This window comes from Pezoporus occidentalis, unplaced genomic scaffold (assembly GCF_034315485.1).
Source record: "Pezoporus occidentalis ecotype Australia unplaced genomic scaffold, CSIRO_AGI_Poc_V1 ctg25, whole genome shotgun sequence".
NCBI lineage: Eukaryota > Metazoa > Chordata > Aves > Psittaciformes > Psittacidae > Pezoporus > Pezoporus occidentalis.
The window spans coordinates 2,240,240-2,262,747 of record NW_026914394.1 but is presented as its reverse complement, the minus strand read 5'-3'; the positions used below and the strand labels follow the sequence as shown (position 1 = coordinate 2,262,747).

The window sequence follows — 22,508 nt, the reverse complement described above, 5'->3', positions numbered from 1 at the left end:
ACTCCAGAGTAGATTTCTGCAGTTCCGCATCATTGGTGTGTCAGTCTAACTTGCTACCCAGTGGAGTACAACACTACAAACACGAAAGGATAGTAAATGTCAACAAAGACAAAAATGAAAAATAAAAGTGTCTCTGCTGCTAAATCCATGGCTACAAGGCACTGTGGACACTAGGAATTTACACAGTTTTAAGGGGAGAGTGAACAAGTTCATGGAATAGAAATCCACTGAGGATGCCACAAGCCTGTGACTGCCTTAGCATGTTCAAAATTGTAACAGTTAGAGGTCAGCAATGCATGAGGGAGAGCTATAGTATGCACTTTGCCTTTTCTCATACCCTTTGCTAATTCCTTACTCTCAGCCATGACTGGAAATAGGATTCTGAGTTTGATGGAACTGTGGTCTGGTCCATTATGGCCATTCGCATGGGGCTGTCAAGGCAACACCCCACAGAGCTGCTGGCCTGCAATCTGTCATTTTCTAGCAATTATTTGTTGGTTATACAGATGCTCAGAAATACTCTGATCATTGCTAGCTGCTTAGGTAGGCCAGATGTCAGCATTAGGAAAGAAAAATGCCTTGCATATAAAGGCAGTTGACAATGCAGTAGTGACATTGGTAAAGAAACTTGGCTATCCTGGCAATGTGCAGTCTTGGAAAGGCATGACTGCTGAGCACAGGCCAGGGTAGCCCTGGGGAGATTAATGCAGTGTGTCTGAATGAAGGCAACACCAGACTTCGCACAAAAGCAAATGTCTACAACACAGTTGTCATTACTCCTTTGTATGCCTGAAAAGATGGGACAATTTATAGTTGTCATGGCAAGCGCTCTAGTCAGTTCTTCAAGCAATGCCTCTCAGTTTTGGCTGGTACAGAAGGGCATGAGGAGACTTCCACAACTGAGATCTTGGAGTATTGCCAAACCCTCCTCTGTTCTGCAAGTTCAAAGCCATCTCTGATGGCCCACTCTGACCAGGTAAAGAGTCAAAGGACTCTGAAAAAACACTACCAACCCCTGCTTAGGGCAGACCATTAGCCATGGGTCACAACGCTGACAACCTCGGCTAGGACAGAAGACAATCTTTAACTGGGAGACAGGGTGATGGCTGATAGAGTTAGAAACAGGTTACTAAAACAGATAACACAAAAGGGAGAGAAGCAAGTAAGCAAGAAGATTGTGGAGAAACTAAATGTGAAACCAACCTATTTACTAGGAAAAGGAAGCTTATGCAGCAGCAAGGCTGGTGGAAACAGGGATGTTTCTGGATACATCATTCTGGCACATAAAATGGGATGCAAAAAAAAACCCTCCATGACTAAAGTTTTGAGGCTGCACATGTGAAAGGCATCACCTTACAGAGCAAAGAGGTAAAGCTCCTCTGTTGTGGCTGTACCCAACCCATGGAGCCAGACACTGAATATTGACAAACTGGAGGTAGCTCAGAGAAGAGCAAGAAAAGAATTAAAGATTAATTGAGTTAACTTTGTTGTTTGCATGACTAATAGCCCGTGCTGAGTCCAGTGGAGTTACTGTGCATTCACATCAGAGTGAGTGGGACCAGAGCTTGGGGCTCTCCTCTTTGCATGAACCTTCTATAGTTTCATGTGCAGAAGACATCTGTAGGCCCATTTGGCTGTTCCTACCTGCTCTGGGCCAGTGCTATAGAAACTTTGCTTTGATCACCTAAGTAGGTTTCATTACAGGACACTGTGATTATATATTTCCCTAAAATAGAAGTAATGTGTTAATAAAATAAAGGTTTTCCAGGCGACATTAACTTTTTATAACCCTATACTGCTGATTTTCATTATTAAAATGGAAGTAAAAATCCAGTCTGACAAGAAGATCCACTTCAGGTATGGCAGCCCCAGACTACATCACTAGAAAAGAAAAGCAATTGCAGCATCAACAAATGGTTTTCTGATCTTCAACATGGTCTGTGCTGCTTTCCTCTGCTCTTTCATTACCTCCCGTCAAAGACTGAAGTTTATGACGCTATTCCCTAAACAACCTGGGACGCATAATAACTTGTTATCTCTGTAGGTTCATGTTCCCCCACTACAGTTATTGAGGCTTGGTCTTTCTGACCTGACTTCACATATTTTTCTTGGAAATGGATTTGTTTTCAAGGGGATCACAATTTCAGCCAACTTTTGCATCATTAATCACCTCCTCTTTATTTATTTCTGTTTTAATAAGCCACTAATTTCCCAATCAAGGAACAAGGACAGCTTTGGCTACAAGCCGAACCCAGACACAAAGACAACAGCAGTAGGAAAAGCTACACAAAACCATTTTTGTAAAGAAGGAATAGATAGCATTACAGGTCAGTTAGAAGCTATGAACTACAGGTAACAGATAAAGGAGGCAAAAGATACCAGGAAAATCACTGCTGGCAGCGTGAAAGCCAAAGACAAGTGGTCAAGAAAGAATGTAATAACAGAAATTCTAGCAACTACAGCTGTCTGTTACTAACTGGAGAGTGTAAAGTTGCTGAGAAGAGACAACTCAGAAAAGCAAAACCATTCAGCAAGTAGTTTAGCTCTGGGTTTGGAATACTTATAATGGAGGATAGCAATAGGATAGGATGTTTCACCTTAGAGAGTCTGGTCTGTGTGCACATACAAACTCCCAAACGCTTATGCAAATGTCAGTAGATGATTAGCATGTCCCAAAAACCTGGAAAATACTAGAGGACTGATACATGGGAAATACAAGGTGAGTTTCAAAAAGAAAGAGCATTTTTACCCTGCCAATTTGAAACCAGGGAGCCTGAAACCAGCACAGGCAAAAAACAAATGGAAAAGTTGACAGACAATTCAGCTGAAAGGCAAAGAAAGAATGGAAATCTGAAAATAAAACTAATTCCAGCAAGAAAGTGTTATGGAAAATAGAGTTTGATATGCAAACCTGATATCAGCTGGAGAGATGGCTGGAAAATGTAATGTGAAAAATCTGACTGTAAATGCAAATGTAATCTGAATTTGACTGTATCTAACTGAATACTGAATACAACATCCTACGTGCAAACTGACATAACATATCGATAAAGGAACGTTTTAGGCGAAGCTTGGTTATTTTAGACCTGCAGAAGATGGTAGAGAGGACACACTGATAGAATGGAAAAGAACTAAATATATGACCTTCACTCGACTAGATCAGCAGAGGAACAGGCAGCCATATATGCAGGTGGTTTTCTTGGTACAACACCAAGACCAGTTCTTGTGTGAATAATTCAAATACATACCAAGTTTGGAGAGGGATTTTTTTCTGGGGGGACAGACACAATACAAGAAGTAAAGTGACATACAAAACACTTCTTAGCAATTGGCTTTGAGCTTGCTTGGCTATCAAAATGGATAGAGACAAGTTGATGAGAAGAAATAGAAATACTTCGCTGAGTGAAAACACCACAGGTGAATGGACTCTTTCAGCCAGCAGAGAAAGGCAGAGTTATAGTCTGTGCCTGAAAGGCAGAGCCAGAAGCTGAGAAATAAAGACACATTTTGAATGGACAGGATGATTAATTTTAGGACAAACTACCAGGGGAAGTGCTGAATTCTCATATGACTCAGGTCAGCACAGAGTGGGATCCATCAGTCAGTGGCACACAAGGGATCTGATTAAACCATTTGCAAATCATTTCTGGCATTAAGGACTAAAGAAAAGTAGCAATAAGCCACACCATCTGACCCAAAAACCTGCGGCAGGGAAATGTCTCTGGTCAGCTGCACGTTGCAACCTCACTCTTCCTTGCTCCCACTTGCAGAATAGATTGCTCCCTCATAAAGTGCCCATCTTGGCTACACAGGAGCTTAAGAAACGAACAGAGCTTGCTTTGAATTGGAGAGAAACTCATATACATACCTTACCAGCAGGGAAACACATACTTTACAAGGTAAACCGCACCTAAGACTTTTTTCCTTCCCTCTCTTTTCAAATCAATCAGACCCTGTAAATTTGACTCTGTATGCACCTCTCTTGCTTTCTGTCAAAGAAAAAAAATCAATTCTAGGTGAATATACAATCTCTTCCATTCAGGACTGGCACTGGCAAAGCACAGGATGATGGGAAGTTGATGCTGGCAACATGGAGATGGGCTGCAGCCACTGAAATTCAGCACAATTGTCACAGGCTGACAGAGCTTAGATGTCATCAAGAGCTGGGGAATCTGGGTCCCTCACCCTGCTCTGAGAGGCAGGGTGCAGCAGTCAGGTTATTACAACTCACTCAGCAGCCACCATGGGAACCCTCTGCCTTCCAGGGACACTGGTCCCACCACCACTGCTGTCTTGTCCCTTCTCCTGCCAGAGTTCAAGCCCATGCTCAGCCCTTGGCCTCCTACTCATTGTATCTTTCCACAGCCGCATCTTGGAATAACCTGGTTGTCCGGGTACCACTGAGATGCACAGGTTTTAGATCTCCATTGAGAGACTTCTCTGAGCACAACTCAAAAGCTGAAGAGAGGTTTTAGACTTACTTGAAATTTGGGCTTTGCCAGGTTTGAGCATAGAGACCTTCAGTTTTCCAGTGTGTCAATGCAGTTTCCTGTGCCAGCTTCATATTCACTGGAGGAAATAAATGAGAAAGAACGGGTGAGAGAGATGAACTTTGCAACAAGCCACATAAGTGTGGAGAAGCAGAGAAAGGTAAGTAGAGTTTATTTTATCAGCACTACCCGGGAAGTCTCAGTACAAAAAACTGCTCTCATCCCAGCCAGCATTGCATGTTATTCCTGGCACCTTCATAAATTGGCTTGCAAAAAGCCCCTAGGAGTCCCTTAGCACCTCTCCACCTCCAGCATTTCACTGAACATGAGGGCTGTTCCTGAACTGTCAGGTTGAAGCATCTCTTGGGGAGGTAGCAACACTGCAGCCAGCTTAGACACATTGACTCCAGCTGCTAACTAAGAAAGGCTGGGAAGAGGCTGTGCAAACATGCAGCTTTGTCCCTAGTACTGCCCCAACTGAGTACGTCAAGCCAGTTTAGGTATGCAGATATAGAGACTTTGCACCTTCAATTGCAATGCAGGTCAGTTTAAGGGAAGTATCTTTTGTGCATTGTTTCCCTGGGAGTGACCTATAGCATTCCCATACTAGATGTGACAAAGAACCAGTAATCTTTTCTCTTTCTTTTGTTTCAGCTGTTGTCTTCCCAAAAAGCCCCAGCCCCATACTCCTGCTTTCTGGGCAAAAAAAAAACACATTACATCTTTAAAGCTCAAATTTTTAATAACTTCCAAGTTATCCATCGCCATTGTCTTGGCCAGAAGGGAAACCTGCTCATTTCAGAATGTCCTATATCTGGCTTTTAGGCATGAAAGATGAAATAGGGGGGTCAGACTCGGGCCCATCGTTTTGTGTGGACCCATAGAGGGCACCAGACACTCATTTTTCAGTGCACTGGCCAGGTGCTTCATCTGTCCTCCCCAAAAACTGCAGAGGGCTGGGGACTCCTGGGATGAGGAGTGGGCGCTCCATGGGAATATACAGTTTGAATTCTAATGTGAACTGTTAGAATGATGTTTCAATTTCCTGCCAGTTCCAACTTAAATGTTAAATTAAAATGCTGATTGGAGCTGAAATTTCTTTCTCAAATATCACATGAAATGGGGAAAAAATCAACTAAAACATTTTCTTTTCCATTCCAAGAGTTCAAACAAGAAACAAAACATAATCCGTGACACGAAAAGTCTCTTCACATGGGAAAGTCCAATTTGGAAGCCATCAAAAACAACTGTTCTAACTTCTTTGTCTTCCCCGTCTACATCACGGAATTAAATTAATTTACAGTTTGGTTTCATTGAATCTACAATTTTCACCAAAAGAAGTTCTAAAAGGGTATTTTCTTCCCTTCTAGACTGAATTGTCTCAAATCAGTGCTCTCCAGGGGAAGTGTTACAGTTGCTTCTGTGAAGATCACACTCTGAGAAACCCATTTCACTATTTACCCACCACCAGTGATAAATGGCACGTAAATGAAGGGGAAGAAAACAAACCCACTGCGTGACTCACTGTCATGTGAGCAGTGTGCTTTCTGCCATAACCACTAGTCCTGGTATATTATCACAATGGTTTATGTAATCTGGGAGTGAACTCTAGATATCATCTAACACATCTGCTCCCATCTTCCAGCCCATGTCCTTTTCAGAACTCATTTCCACATCTGACAGGGTCAACAGGAGCTCAGGCAGTCCCACACCAGCACTGTTGCACCCCACGATGCAGGGCATCTGAAGTACCTACCAAGACTGAACTATGACAGAGATTGCTGCATAGGGAATTACCATTGCACAAACATGGATGTAGCTAGTTAAACAGATAGGATCTAGGAAGTCATTCTCAGTAAACTTAAATAAATTTGGGAAAGGGAGGGCAGGAACACCACACTCAGAAGCAAGATTAGGATCAAAATATTGAGGCAGTTCCTCTCTTTTGGTAACTGTCCAAACTAGTATCCTCAATTCCAATCCCTCCAAGTCTCCCCGGGTTTCAAACTGCCTCCTCCTGTGAATCTCTCAGTTCAGGCTTGTCTTAGTTCCAGCAACCTTTACTCCCCCTTGTCTCCCATCTTTCAAATGTCTCTTTGCTTCTTGCAGCACAGAGGATGCAACCTTCACAAATTTGTCATCATCTTTAGCGGAGTTGGATTAAGCCCCAGATTCCTGCAGTAACTGGAATTTGGGTGTCTTTCTAGGACTGAATATTTCTGTACTACTCTCCTATTTCTGTTCCTTAAGAGATTAGATTATTCCTTAAATAATATGTTTCCCAACTGTTTTGTGTGGCAAATCTTCTCTGCTTCCTGCTTTATACAATGGTTTGCATCCTGTGCACGTGGCCTAAGGGATCAGTTGTTCAGCCTCAGGGGGCAGTTAATTCACAGCACTGTAATCTGCACAGAGGCATTTAATCTTTCAGGGAAGATGCACCTGAAAGGAACTTTCTGAGAAGCACAGTGGTTGATAGAAACCACTGAGTAAAGCCAACAGCTTAGCCAGAGGCTGGGAATCTTCTTTCTGCTCTGATCAAGTTTCCCCAGCAATTAAATGCGGAGCCTTCCAACAGAAGTATTTCTTCTAAAGCTGATGAGCTAAGGTCCCTGGGATTCAAGATCCTCTCAGAGGTCCCTGTTGCATCATCTAGCTCATCCCAGGAGAGTGTTTGATTCTGCTCCTGCTTGTGGGTTGAGTCTTTCCTGGCACTGGGCTGACCTTTCCTCAGCCCTCATACCAAAGTTCAGTCTCCATATAATGGATTTGCAAGGCAGAGACTCTCCCTCTTGCACAAACTCCAAATACACAGAGGCCCCAATCTCTGCCTCGGGTTTGGAAGTGCAACTAAGGCTACAGGCCTTTGAAAGCTCTTCGATGAGGTGATCACAGAGTGATGCATCTTTCATTTTGCCACCTTGCTCTGTACCAAGATATTCTCGATGACTTTTTCAGACTCTTCAGGATGTTCAGGCTTTTCCAATAGAGTCACTATCAAACCTTCTGCCAGGGATTTCTCTGGAACTTGGCTGAATTTCCAAAGCTCTCTATTTCTCACTTGGCTTCTTCTACTTCTTTTCCATGTAGGCAGTCCCTACATGTCCCCTTCAATAGCTTAATCTCTTTTTGCTTAAAGGGTTGGCTAAGGACAATGGGAAACAGCACAGGAATCCTACTTTTAAAGCAGTAGTGAACTGGCACTACATCTCCTCTTAGCACCACTTAGGTACCCAGAGAGGAAGTGAGTACAAGGATTTGGACATCACCCTCTCCTGCAGCAGGTACACCCAGAGACAATTTATAGCTATTCAAAACTCAGATTTATGGCTCGGGAGACTTATCCCAATTTAGCTCACTGCAGGGACTCCATGTTGGGAACCACTGTGCTGTGACATCCCTCAAAAGAGATGCCTCTTCCTTCTTCCATCACCGTCCCTGATACCACTCTTTCTGTTTTGGCCTCAATCGAGAGTTTTCACACTTTGCCTCAGCTGCAGATCCTTAAGCATGGAAAGGGAAAGCAGAAAGACTTGCTTTTCTGATTTACCCATCTTCAGCACATGCTTGTCAACCTTGCAGTCCACCACTGCCTTCAAGCCAATGTAACCCAACTGCATCCCTCAGTGCTCTCACACATGCAGCTCCTCTCATGCACTCAGTAGAATGCAACAACCAATGTTACGTCCTTCTCCCATCTTTGCAGCAGAAATGTAGGTCTCTTCAGCTAAGTCATCTCCCTGCTGCCTGCAAAGCCACACCACTGAAACAGTGCCTGGATAAACCAGCTGCATTTACAAGGTCTAATGCTTTCCTTTTGACTTGTCTCACCTACTGAGCAGGTCTGCTAGGTGTGCAGGTGCAGAGACCCCTTCATTTGCAAGAGGTGAGGCTCACAGGGCACCAGCACACATCAAAAGGGCCACATAAAGACACACATTCAGGGCTAATGTTTTCAAACCCAGGGGAAAAACCTATGGACAAAAAAGACATTAAGCAGATAATGAGTTTTAGGTAAATATCTCTTGAGAAAAATGGCTCCCTGGAAGCTTATAGGCTTTTCCTGCCATTAATGAGGTTCCTGCTCTAGGCTGAGAGATTTCTGTAGTGCAATCATATATGGATGTGTTCAGGATAACGGGGCTTGAAATCAACAACTAGTGCTGGACAAGTATGGGATGAGGTCAGTCTTAACAAAACTAAAATCAAATTGCATTTGAAAAGATGTTCAGATCAGATGAAAAGATGTTTTCCACGTATCTGATCTTCTAGGAAAAGCAGAAAGGAAAAGAAATAAAAAGGCAAACCCGACCTAGGAGTTATCAGGTTGAAGCAGGTTATTCAATCACAGTGTCCTACAGATGCATTTCCCCTCCACTCAAATGGGTTTGAAGTTTGGAGTCTCATTAAATACCCGGGAAGATAAGGTCAGCAAGATGGGTATGAGAAAAGCTGCCTTGTCAGACCAGTGTTTTGTGACAAGTCCCACCCGTCTCCAGTCCTAGGTTGCTACCGTGGCTCCCTGAACTTCAGGGAGTGTCTTGGTGCTGCATGAAGTGTCCCCTTCAGTGTCCCTCTCTGCAGCTCCATTCTTAGAGTTGAGGTTTTTTTTCTGTTACATTTTGCACCATTCTCTCATTTATTATATCCATAACTGTTAAGTTTCTCCTCAGTTTATTCTTCTTCAAACCCCTTTTGTAAAATATTGCTCTTAGTTATTTTTAGGGATGGTCTGATGACATTTCTAAGGGGAAGAGAAATGGGAACAGTGAATGTCTTGTGAAAAGAATAAGAGTAGAGAAAATACACAGCAACAATTTGGAAACCCCACAGCCTCCAAGGGCTTCCTGAGCCAGACTTGGATGCTTTGTATTTAATAGCCCTTGATAGACTTTTTTTCCCCATAGACTTCTCCAATCATCCTTGGAACCCCTGTAGGTGTTTAGCAAGCATAACTTTCCCCAGCAATCTTCACTATGAACTGGCTACTGTCAAAATGATCACCTAATGCTCTATTGCACTTCTTAAATGTTTAGCATCACTATAGTAGCTGAATTTCTGGCAGACTTTCTGATAGATCTAACATGCACACAATCAGCAGATACCTCTGGCTGCAAGATTTGTCAGGTGAAAGATGACCTAAATATAGTTAGTGAAATCTGTATTAGTATGATTTATTTTAGATTATCTGAATGAAAGGAACTGTATTTGTAAGAAGAAATATAACTGAATATCTGCTACGAACTGGTGAGCTTTTGAAAGTTTGTATGGTTGACTATATATATACCTCTTGATATATATATCAACAGGTATTAGCTGCACTGAGAAAACCTTAGAGGTCCAGTCTGTAGACTGAGAAAAGAGGAGAAACCCAGTTCCAGAAAGTTTCTGAACCAAGTTAGGCAAAAAAAAAAAAAAAAATGGAAAGCAAAAAAGAAAAGGGAATAAAAAGGGCTCAAGTGTATATTTAACTGATGGACCCCCTCTCCTTGTACCCCCAGCATCATGAACAGCAAGAAATGTTCAATTGCCTCCAAACTAAAGCGTGTGGGAGAGCAAGTTTGAATTTGAGTTTTATGCTGAAGCTTCTATAGGTCTTTTATTTAAGTTGCTTTGCTTGCTAGTAAAAGACACCTTCAGGAACTCGTCCCCAAAACACTGTCCTCAGGGATCCAAAGGAAGAACAATGCAGTGATTTTATCAGCCCTCCGTCGGCGGCATTGCAACTGTAGGAAAGGAGAGGCTTCCCTGGCAAACAACGAGGGGTGTCCTGCCCCTCAGCCCTGGATCCAGCCGCTGAGTGAGTCAGAGCAAGGAGACTGTCAATAAGTGCAGCCTGGGTTGCACAACTGCCTGGTGGGGAGGGAGGAACACAAGCCCCGGGGAAAAGGAGGAGCCAAACAGACCGAAAAGTAAAAGTCACCTGCAGGGAGTACGATCCAGGAACCTTAAAGTGAACTCCATGAGATTTTCATCACCATTTCCAAAGGAGCGGTTAGCAAACTGTGGAATGAAACGTGAAATCATCGGGCAAACGGAGTGAACCGCAAAATGAGTAACTTCCTCCCTGAGCTCCCCCGGAGGGACTGGTATTGCTTTAAGGTGCACGGCCTCTGTTATGTAAATCGTCTCGAACCCTAAGAGGTTTTGCAGATCTACATGATAAGTAACTGTTTTGTCCCCCAGCTACTAGCACGATGTGGGGGGGGGAGAGAAGGAAAGTGGAGAGCTAGAAGGAGGCTGTAGGGAAGAAGGTTCTTGCAACAGACTGGTAAAGGAGGATGAAAGTCAGTGGAGTAAAAAGAGCGAAAGATGGATTCAGGCAGGATTATGGAAAGGAAACTCCAGGTGGATAGAACATCCGGAGCCAGGCAGGCCTAATGCCTATCTACCAGTGCAGGCTCCCTCCCAGGGCACCAAAGTCCAGGGAGCTACAAAGTTGGCTGGGAGCAAAGCAAAGATAGTCCTGCTTCTCTAAAACATTTCTCCAAAGTTCAGAAATAATAAATTCAGGCAATTCTGGAGCAGTGATTTGGGTTTAAAATGACCTGATGGATTTTTCTTCCATGAATTTGCCTCATTTTTTGACCCCCATATAAACTTTTCACTTTTATGGCTTCACATGGTGAGGAGTTCATCATTTAATTCAACATGTAACACATCACCCTTCCAGAGAGGTACTGATTCTCCAAGGAATGGTGCTTTGATCAGACAAAGGAAGAGTTGTGGAGGTTGTCTGAGAGCACTGATCATGCAATGGTCCTTTGAGTCTGGATAACCAATAAAAGAGGGTCACAGAGACTTCAGGTATTGCAGAGCTCAGGGAAGCAGAAGAACCTTTGTGGTGATAGGAACAACAGCAGTCCAGGGAGCAGAGTGTACAAGCAAAGCTTTAGGAGTTGAAGGCCATTTTCAGGCACATCATATATAGAAGGAAACATGAATTGGCATGAGGCCACATCTATAAAGGCAGTAGTGATATGAGCTGAAGCTAGAGAAGAATCTATGCCTGAGTCATTCCTCCCATAGAGGAGCAACAAGTCAAGCTTGGTAGCAGAGAGTGACTGAGAGGCTAAGATGAAGACATGAGATAAATGGATGTGGGGAACTAATATCATCCAGTGAGGGGAACAGGAGCAGAAGGCTGACATGGAAGTGATTTCTCTGTGTCTAAAGGAGATTTTCAATTCTTTCAGGGAACATTTTTCATCTCCCATTCTTCAGGTCTTGTCACAACAGAAAGCTCCATTCTCTTCATGTTCTCAGTGGTGCATCTCTCTTCATATCAGCAAACTTACATTAATGGAAGGGAGCAGAATGAATCCCAGGGCTGGAAGAACAAAACTCCTTCACCACAAGTCCCCTGGTAGAGCATGTGAGAAGGCTCTTTCTTTTTAGCCTTGGAGAGGATATCAGATTCCTTTTAACGTTGCATCTATCAATGCTGGGCCACAAGACGTTTGTTTGCTTCAGGTGTCATGGGAGCTGAAAAATCTTTTTGTGGGGAATGATATTATCCCTCTAAAGTCTTATCTTAAGGAAAACATATGCGATCTTGCAGGGAAGCCTCTCCTGGTTGCATTTTAACTTAACAGGAGGTTCCTTTCTCAACCTATCTGTTAGCACAGGAATATCCGCACACATGCAGACCCACACCACTTTAGCAACCAAAGAATGCAGAACCCTCCTCTGATGGGCTGGGGGAGGGAGGCAGCTGGGGGCAGAAGGCTTCTCATGCCATTCCAGCTTGGAGATATCCCTGGAAAGAAAGGGGTAATTACACAAAGCCAACGATGTTGGTTCTGAATTGCTGTCAGCCAGTGGCCTCTGTGCCAGCAGGGACCAGCCCCACCATCCTCCAGCCACCACCTTGGCCTCTCCCGCTGCCCAGTGCTGGATGAGACATCATCCGACCTGGGCTCAGAATCCTAAACCTTGCTCTGAAAAAGCCCTTACTGGGCTTGTTAGAGTGCAGTAACTGCACACTGACCGTGGTGCTGTGGGTCATGGCCATATGAACAGGAGGGAGAAAGTAGCTTGTACATTGCTGACACTGCCCTAGAGGGAATGGGGGGATTCTGTGGTCTGAGATAGGGCAGAAGGGATTCAAATTACTGACAGATTTTGGAAATCTTTTTAAGTGGTATCTTCAAAGGGTATGTCCTAAGTCTGATGGTGTCAAAGAATCTTTCAAAGGGGGCATTGTTTGAGCACTTTCAGATGTCTCACCTTTAATGTCTCTGAACTTCTGCTCCTCCTGTACCAGTGTAATTGCCTACCTTGAATGTGATTTACCATCTAATGAAAACTTTTACCCTCTGGAAGGCTCCCATAGTCCCTGGGATTGTAAGGAGCAGGATGAATAATCACACCAAAAGTTTTTCTTGCGGTCTAAATGTTGTGGTTGTTAGAAACGGAATTCTTACATTCTTAGCACAATTCACTTATGCTACTATTCTCTCCTTGCCTTGTGACTGTTCTGATTTTCCAATATTTGTTTGCTATGGCTGAATTATTTTTGTTAAAAACCCCACATTTTAATTTTAAAATGTTACCTAGCTTTACCTGTTTCTATGTTATTTCATTCTAATGAAAACTAAGATTCAAGTAGAAATATAATGGCTTGCAGGAAAATCTCTGAAGTCAAAATATAATGAATGAACCGAAAGGCAGATGTTGCTATTGTATTTTTCATAGAATCATAGAATCATAGCATAGTTAGGGTTGGAAAGGACCTTAAGATCATCCAGTTCCAACCCCCCTGACATGGGCAGGGACACCTCACACTAAACCATCTCACCCAAGGCTTCATCCAACCTGGCCTTGAACACTGCATTCGCAACCTCCCTGGGCAACCCATTCCAGTGCCTCACCATCCTAACAGGAAAGAATTTCTTCCTTATATCCAATCTAAACTTCCTGTTCAAGTTTTAACCCGTTACCCCTTGTCCTGTCACTACAGTCCCTAATGAACAGTCCCTCCCCAGCATCCCTATAGGCCCCCTTCAGATACTGGAAGGCTGCTATGAGGTCTCCAAGCAGCTTCTCCAGAAGCTCATTTGGGCAGTTATTTCCAGTTAGGATGGATTTGTATAGCACCTTCCACACTACTAGAGCTTGCCTAAGTGCTATAGCTAGTGCTACAGCTTGACTAAGGTTTGTGCGCTTTACTTTTAGGCCAACACCAGTAGTAATACAAAATACAGCAGCATGAGTTCAGCCCTGCTGCCAAGGAAAAGGCTTCATAGGGCCAGCTATTCCTCATCACTTCAGAACCCCAAGGAAATCCATCGATTACTCACCGTATCTTGGAGGTCAGCAGTTTCAGGCTGTTTTGAAGTGGGGGCCTCTTCTAAAACAAACTTAGATCAGCACATATATATACACCCTCTCGCACACACAAACCACATACATCATTTGTATAATAAATCCCTTTCAAAACAAGCAGTTCACTGCTCTTGGATGATTTACCCACATAAGAAGGTGAAGAGAACAAACATATCATAGTCATAACTCTTCTCTATTTTACCAGAAGCCTAAAATTTTATGGTGACAAGGGTGGCATGGAAACATGGCTATAAAGGTACAAGAAGCTTTTGGAAGCATGGGTGTTTTCATGGGGATTGTGGTTAAAGAAGGAACAGGCAATGTTCAATGGCAACAGAGATAAAAAACAAGTAAAATTCTGGCCATTATTGGATCTGAAAGAGACTGTAGCATCTCAGGATAAATGCTTCTGTCTTTCCTGCCTCCTCCCTAAATACCCTGCTGGAAAACAGGAGGTGGGGCTTCAGGCAAAGGGGAATGTGTCATTTACTGGTGCTGTTTAAATCTCCTTTCCCCCACTCCTGCAACTGCTGTGATTCTGCTCACAGGTCCACTGTTGGTAGGAGGAATCCAGTACCCAGTCTGGAAACACCAGTAAGGAGTGAAGAAAACCCCAAAGAAAACCTACTCCTGAAATCAGCCAGTGCATTAAAACCAGAGGTGCTGTGGCCACCACACTAAAGGACACATCACTTTTGTTTCTGCCCAGCAGTATCTTACCTTGTCCATCAGCCCAGCTTACTCATCTTGCTTTGACTGCAACATCAAATCACAGAATTAATGGGGTTGGAAAAGAACATCCAGTCAACCTTTACCCCAGCACTGCCAAGTCCACCACTAAACCATGTCACTTAAGGGCCTCATCTACATGACTGGAAACTTCCAATCAGCGTAGTTTTACTTTGTGGGTCAGGTTTCTTCTTGAGGTAGCTGGTTGTTACCTCACAAGAAAAAAGGAGAGAGAGAAGAAGAAAAAAGAAGAAAGGAAAAGAAAGTGTTTGTTGCATTTTACACCCCATAGTGGCCTGAATCAGAACAACATCTTCCAGCATCCCACGCCTTCTCTCAGTGCTGTACTGTGGCAGTGGTGGTTTTCTAGTGCAATTAGGACAGGACAGCAGTTTGCAACCAGCTTTGTCCTGAGGGATTAGAAAGATTTACATTATTTTTAAGCATTTTGCATTGTGACAGGACATTTTCCCTTGGGCTTTCCAGGTCTTTGGTGCAATCCTGAGGCTAAGCGCTACCTTTAAAACAGAAGATCTGGTTTTCTGGCATTCATTTCTAGAAGAACTGAGAAGAGCCCAATTTAATATGCAAGACTTCCAGAGGTCAAGTAAAATCTATTCCTTGTATACAATCTAATGCTCTTGCTGTAAATTCAGATTTGTTCACGACCACAACAAAGCCCTTCCATGGTTGAGGAAGATCATTACAGGATTTTCCTTGTTATTACAGCCCAGCAGAGAAAGCGGTTTCAGCGCAGCTGACAGAAGTTTCCATCTAGCAAACTCTGCAGATGGGCCACAGGCTTCCAAAAGCTGTATCAGTCAGAGATGAATTGGATTAAAGATAATCTGCGATGTGAAATCCTGTTAGGAAAGCCTTTGGGTCTCCACTGCTTCCAGAGCCGAAACCCTCCTGGACTGAAGAAAGGCAGCTGATGTTTGTTTTGACAGCTGCGTGGAGTGAGAGGTGTGTGTGTGTGTGCGTGCCGGGGAACAACACATATGGTGGCCATGTGACACGACCCACAACCAGATGAAAGAAAATTGTCTAATATCTCCAGCAGCGTGGTTCAGATTCCACTGCAACCAAATTGGCGGGCGTGACAAATGCCAGCTAGTCCCTCTTGCCAGCGCTGATTTAGGAGGCCGAGCACTCCATTTGATCACCTGCATGCTGTGGTTTTCATCTGCTTCTAAAAACGCTGGGACATCAAATAGGAAAAAGCCGCTGGTTGTTAAATCATCTTGTTCCTTCTCCAAGTTTCTTACTACTCCTCCTCCTCCCTATTTAAAAATGGGGTGGTTTTTTCCTTCCTTCCAGGTTAATGCTACTGTGGCAGCTCTGGGAAACAAAACTTTGTGTCCCTGTAGAATAGCAGCATCAGAACATTCACCATCAGGGCCCAGGACGGACTGCCAGGCTTGAGCAGAAAGGATCTGACCATAAAACTGGCAGGCTCAGGAAGTGACAGGACAAATTCAGAGAAGAGGAATCCATCTGCAGCTATTAACCAAAAAGTGACCTCTGCTCTCAGCCTCTGCTGGAAGGGTCTGCAAGGGAAAGAGTTGCTCAGCCCATGCTAATGATTCGCTGTCTGCATTGCCGTTAACTCTGAATGATAGAGATGAACAGGCTTAGAGCTCTCCTGCCCTCACCACTGCTATTGGAGATGGGCTTCATAAACATCTGCTAAAGAACATCCTCTAGCCCATCCAAATAATACCTACTGCAGTCTTCATTTACTTTTGACAGCAACACTAATGACTGCTTCATGCTCACACAGGACCCACAAACATTGCTGTGTCCAAAGGAGAAAAGGATTCCTTCTGCCAACCATGGATGACACCAGTGCTGAAATATATCAACAAAAATAACACATGCCCTTTTAACATACTTTTATCTTAAGTCAGATATAATACATACAAACCTTTGGTATGTTTATTCCTTATCCCTATCTGCCTATAACAAGTCACAGAAGGTATACACCATTTCATGCTGGTTGGGAATGAAGGGGTCACTCCTAGGGACTCTACACTGAGATGGGAATTTGGTGACAGGATTCTAACCCTACTTCTATAACTGGCCTCCTCTGTGGCTTTGAACAGATGTATTTTCTTCCTGTATTTGTGTATGTGTGGCTTACTCAGGCATGTCTCCCATGGTACTTACAAGGTACCTATCACAGTAGCTAAAAAGAAGTGGCTGGTTGGGGTCTGTGCTCAGTCACTGTACATAATGCACAGCACAATAAAGACTTGATGCTGCTCAAGTCTTCCTGGTCCTGCAGTAACATAGTTGGCACCAGTGGTTATTCTTCACCTCAAAGTTATAAAACTGGTAAGGTTCAACCTATAGCTTCACCTGCATTTCCAAAAGTGAGCTAGGAAACTCCTTCAAATACACTATCTTCCCACAGAGTTCCAGCTGGAATTGCCAGTGGCATAGTATGAGGACTGTTTAGCTTTCCAGTCTAGTAATGTAAAATATTGAAATGCAACTGTCTCAGCAAGAAAGGATCCTAAAGATCTAAAGATCTCTTCTAAAGATCTTTAAAGATGCTCACTATAGTCCAAGCTGAAGAGAGATCACCTCTCAATTTGACTATTAAACCTTCATATGGACAAACAATCCAGGAAAAGTCCTGACTGAGAAGCTGGAGCAGCTTGTTCAGTTACTGCAGAGTGACCTTCCCAGGAGCTGCTCTGGTTGCAAGTGTCCCAAAACATTCTGGACAGAGATCTTAGTAGAAGGAGCAGTACATTTAAATGAGATAAATATTTTACACCGATGATGCTAGAACATATCTTGTCTTTTCCAAATCTTTCCTTTGCGGGGACATCAAAGGAAAGTGATTTTGTAGATTGTCCGGCAGCTAATGCTCCCTCCCTGCTTCAAGAGGAACTTGTCCACACAGAAATCACTTGAGTTTCATTTGAGTTCTCAAGCTGACTTATTAAGAGAGCAGAAAACCACACATAATGAGTACTTAGTTGAATTAAATTTAAAACTACTTTTGTTGATCTTAAACCTTTTCCTAACCATTTTAAATTGGTATTACCAGAAATATATTTAGGTAAGACTGTCCACACAAGCTTTACATTAAATCCATTAGGAGAATAATCATACCTTTAATTCAATCAGCTTGGTGTTGATTGCAGACCAAAGACCATTAAGTGGCTGCAAACAGCCTATAGTTTTGTCAAAAATACCTTGCCCAGTTCTCTAGTGAGCTTTGCTGGAAAAGAGTAGCTTGAAAGCTTGAGCAATGGTAACCCAAAGAAAGATGCTACAAAGCTCCCTGCTTTTCTGGTCAAACTAAAAGTCCCTTCTGCAACTGGTTGATGAACATCACATTAAGAAGATATGCTTGAGAAATAAAGATTGTTCTCAACATTAAAGGGGGAAGGAGGGTGCAGGGAGGGGAGAATTACACATGACTCAACTATTTCCTTGCTATAACTTATTAGACTTTAAATGTGTTCATGTTGTACCATCAGCCTCTGTACTGTGCCAAAATTATGACAAATGAGATTTTTCTGCTCACTACAAGTTTTATCTGAATTATCTACCATGTTAGAGGTCATGGGTATAACACTTCATTTTTCTCTGTACCACAGATATGCTGAAAGAGGATGCCAGTTCATGAACCATTTCACAGGCCTGCTGTCACGAACTCAAGTGAAAAAAAAAAACCCTGTAATGCACAATTAGCCTTATCTTCAAGAGTTCCCAAGGATGAAGTCCAGTCTACAGGGCTTTATCTGATCTTTCTTGTAAACTAGAATGAGGATAGTGTGGGAGCACAGTATCCACCCTGTGTGATTGTGGCAGAATGAAAGCAGGATGACAGGAATGGTGGAACCCCTGCAGAGTGGAACCTTTACATGTCTTACCTGAAGTGGCCTTTGAAACAAATTGTCTTCTTCTGCCCAATGACTTGCTAAATACACACCACACACTGACATAGCAAGCTGACCCTCACAGCAGAGAAATCTCAGCCACCGTGCAGAGACAGAGCTCCAGGGAGAACTTGCATTCTGTGGCTGTTCTTGACCCTTAGATAACACTGGAAAGACCAAGCTGGGATAAAGCCCATTTAATGTCTTCCTCTCAAATATGGTGCTGGTGCAGCTTTGCTAAAGTTTGGGGCTACAAAGAACTCCAAAGCACTGAGAAAACAAAGCAAGACCATGTGAAATGTGGGATTATCCCAGATGGTGCAGTTTAACTTCAGTTGGCAAAACCATGACCTGAGTCACCTAGTGAGATGGATTGCAGTGCAACTGGATGTATATTATCCATATTATTAGCCTAATATTTCAAGCTGATCTTCTGCTTACAGTTCCCGTCAGCACATAGACTGGCTTATCCAACCTCTTGAAAACATCTTGCAGAGATAAAACATGTGTATATATCATGATCTTTGGTAAGTCAGTATCTTCTTTGGTGAAACAGTGACGTTTATGGGGGGGGGGACGGGGACTGATCATTTTCAGATGTTTTGTTTAATTCAACTAAGCAGTTAGACAGATACTAACAACACAAGAACAGTCCTAAATGTTTTAGAGTCAGAATCTCTTCATCACCCTGGACAACTCAGTGAACCGCAGTCCTGTGAACTACATTTACACTGCGAGTTTCCTTGTCATAAATTGTAACTTGGATGTGCCGCCAGTTTTAAAACCCTCTGCAACACTGTCCCTTTGAGGAGCTCATGGGATGTATGATTAAGTGGGACGTCACTTCTTTGAGCTAAGCCTTATTTTTACACACACATGCTTTTTGTTTTTAGACAAGAACCTGAAATAGAGACAGGGGCAATGGAAGATGCAAAGCTCAGCCATGAATTAGAGCAGAAAGAAACACTGGAGACACACAGTCATTTGAACATACACTGGTTATATGCATAGCCTGGTGAATAAAAGCTTCCAGCCCCCTGTAATACAACACCTGAAAAACCACTTGATATCCCAGAAGCAGGCCCCACTGTGTAACAGGAGATTGCTTGTAAATTTAGAAAAGAAATTGCCAAGCTACTGAACTACCGTGGGAAACCTGCCAGGGTATCACCTTTAGAAAGGCAGCCCTGGCTACCGGGACTGTGGTTGCCTCTCATTAAATGCACGAACAGCTTCTGGAATAAGACGTTTCTCTGTAGTATTACTCTGGCAGACTGGAATTAAGGAGTCAGAGAGGACAAGCCCTGCTCTCAGCTAGCAGGAACCTGACAGCCATTTTCTGGCCCTGCTTTCTCAGCTGCAATTTGGAAAGGATCACCCAGGCTTTCCTTTATGGGGCATGGCTGAAAAAAGCAGGTCTACTGTCTACAGCTCTGCCTTGTGCAGTTTAGCCATGACAGTGAATCAACCACAAAGAATACATTAGTAAATACATTGTAAGAGAAACTAAGAGAATATTTTGCTTATAAACTGCTTGGGCGAGAATGGTAGCTGGTTTAAATGGCACAGACATGTTGATTTCAAGTTTGCTACAAGCTAGAAAGCTCAGGTGGCATACAGACACCTCAGCCCTGTTGAAGACTGTCCAGACTCCCACAGGGAATAGAAGAACAAGGACTGAAGACTTGCATTGCTGCACAAACCACCAACATCATTCTCTCATCCCAGCTGCCCCTAATTACAGTAGAGCAATCTCTTTGATTTGGAGACCAGGAAGCTACGTTCCTGCAGAGTCAGGATGTGGCTGCCTGAGATCGGGGTGTACAAGTCTTCACATACAAACTTTGTTCCTTTTTGATGAATGTCATTTGATGAATGCCCTATTTTTTGTTATTTATGTTAAAGACTGAAACAAAGATTGTGATTACTCAGCAGTCAGGTTGTCAAAACATCCTTTCGCTCTGTTCACCTAAAAAGTTGAATCAGACTTCTAGTGGTATTTAAATACATAATGACGATGAACACCAAGAATCAGATCTGTCTCTCCCAGGTGCAGAGAGACCTACAGAATACCAAAATTGGAAGACACTTAACTGCACTTTTTCCACAAGGTGAAATGAGCACTTATAGCTTTGACTTCCCTGAGCTATTTTGGATGTCTCTCTAAGGATGGAATAAAGTGTATTCTGAAAAGACCTATTTCTCTCTCAGTTCAGTGATTTTTTCAGAAGCACTGAGTCATTTATCTGCTATTGAAGCTGAATTCTTAAACCATATGAGGGTTACCAGTGTGGCATGCTTTATCTTTGCTCTTCACATGAAGACAAAGTTTTCCCTCTCAGGGAAGAGCTATTTCTTTACGGTGTTTCAAAGCTTGGCTTATATTTGACGCAGATCAGTGTGCTCAGGTTTTGAAGGATCTATAATGCAGATTCCTTGAAAGTCCTGACTATTCTCAAGAAACACACATTAATTTTTATGCCTTATGACCTTTATGGATATTGATAGAAATACAATTTCTTGTGTTAGTTGTCAGTGACTCAGCTTAGCTTTGTCCTATAGGAATAGTAAAAAAAGGGAAAGAATTAATTGAACTTACTTAATTGCAAAGACAAAATGCTACAAAACGCTGGAAATTTGACAACTGGATGGAAGAAGCAGTTCCCAGCAGCTTTCAGACACTTTCCTCCCTCTTCTGATGGTTACTTCTTCCTATACCCCTTTATTTCCTGTACAACCCTTGACTTAAAGCGCTGTGCAGAGTTACAGAAGAAGGCAGGATATTTGCTGACTGTCCTGCTGTCCCCTTGCAGGGAGAAGACAGTCTCTATGAAATGCTACAATTACTCCAACAGAGTCAGAAGTGCACTGTGCTCATTCTTCAAGTCTAGACACTGCTCTGGAGAGACATTCGTCAGCATGGCTGCAAACATTGCATCTGCATAGTGCAGCAGAGCCTGAATTTTACCACACCTTATAGGATGGCTGCTTAGGTTTCTTTAAGTGATAGATAATGCAAGATGCTTTCATTAATTAGAATAAAATTGTTGCATATTTTATACAGAAGAGGTGAATGAAGCAGAGCAGCTGACAGTTTTGAGGCTTATGCAAAATGCAGTAAAGAAGCTTTCAGGACCATCTGCTCCAGGAGGTTTTCTGCAACTCCAGCAGATGTGTTTGTGGCATACAAGCCAGTTCCCTCATGTCCTTCTCTCTTCTTTGTCACACTGCCACTTTGGGAAAGATAAAACCAAACCAACCCCAACCAAAACCCAACAGGCTATTGTACAACTGGAAGTCTCCCTGCCAAGGGTGATAAAATGTTGCTTTTCCCTTTGTTTCAGGATTTCTTTCCCACAGGTTCTTTTCAATCTTGGGCAAGCCTGAAAATTTCACGACATGTTCCTAGTTTTTCCGCTTTATTTTGAGACCCAGGATGGGATCCGGAGGCATATTTCCATGGCAACCTGTATCAAATTTTACTAAATGGAATATAGCCTGTGGATGTTGAGGGGGAGACACCTGGGTGAAGAGTGCAACTTAGATATAATTTTGTGGTATAAAAAGGCAGCAGGAAAAACATGGCTTGAAATTGAACCTTCAAACATGTCCTAGAGTGAGGGAGAACTACCAGCCCTTCAGGTAGCAGTCTGACAGACACAACCACTTTCTTAGCACAAGCTTTTTAAACATGTAGCCCTTCTCTTTATGTTTCCTTAATGCCCTCTTTTGTCTTGCTACTTTAAACACAGTTTTCTGGCTTTTAACATCCCATCTGCACCTTTCTCTGTATTCACTGGCACAGGTCTTTGCCTTTATAACCCACCAAATATGGACTCTGTCTTTCCAGTGTGTTGCCATCATGCTAGGGAGGGCATTCCCATGAAGCCATAGAGGCAACTTGTTGCTTTCCTTCAAAGCTGCAATCCTTATAAAAGCTTTGATAATAGACTGACAGACTGAGGCTGGTGCCTCTTATGATGAGGAAACAATGAAAGATTATTTCATCAGCTGTATCTGCTGTTGCCTCTCATCTCACTCTTGAGCAGGGACTGCCTTTATG

At 43.0% G+C, this 22,508-nt stretch overlaps 1 long non-coding RNA gene across 1 annotated transcript in view; it reads right to left on the bottom strand.

Moving 5' to 3' along the window:
* Window positions 1-22,508, bottom strand: part of LOC134165982 (uncharacterized) — a 62,813-nt gene that overhangs the window by 29,943 nt on the left and 10,362 nt on the right. The window contains exon 2 of the long non-coding RNA XR_009965719.1: window positions 4,482-4,569. This is a non-coding gene — a long non-coding RNA (uncharacterized LOC134165982). The remainder of the gene's footprint in view (window positions 1-4,481; window positions 4,570-22,508) is intronic.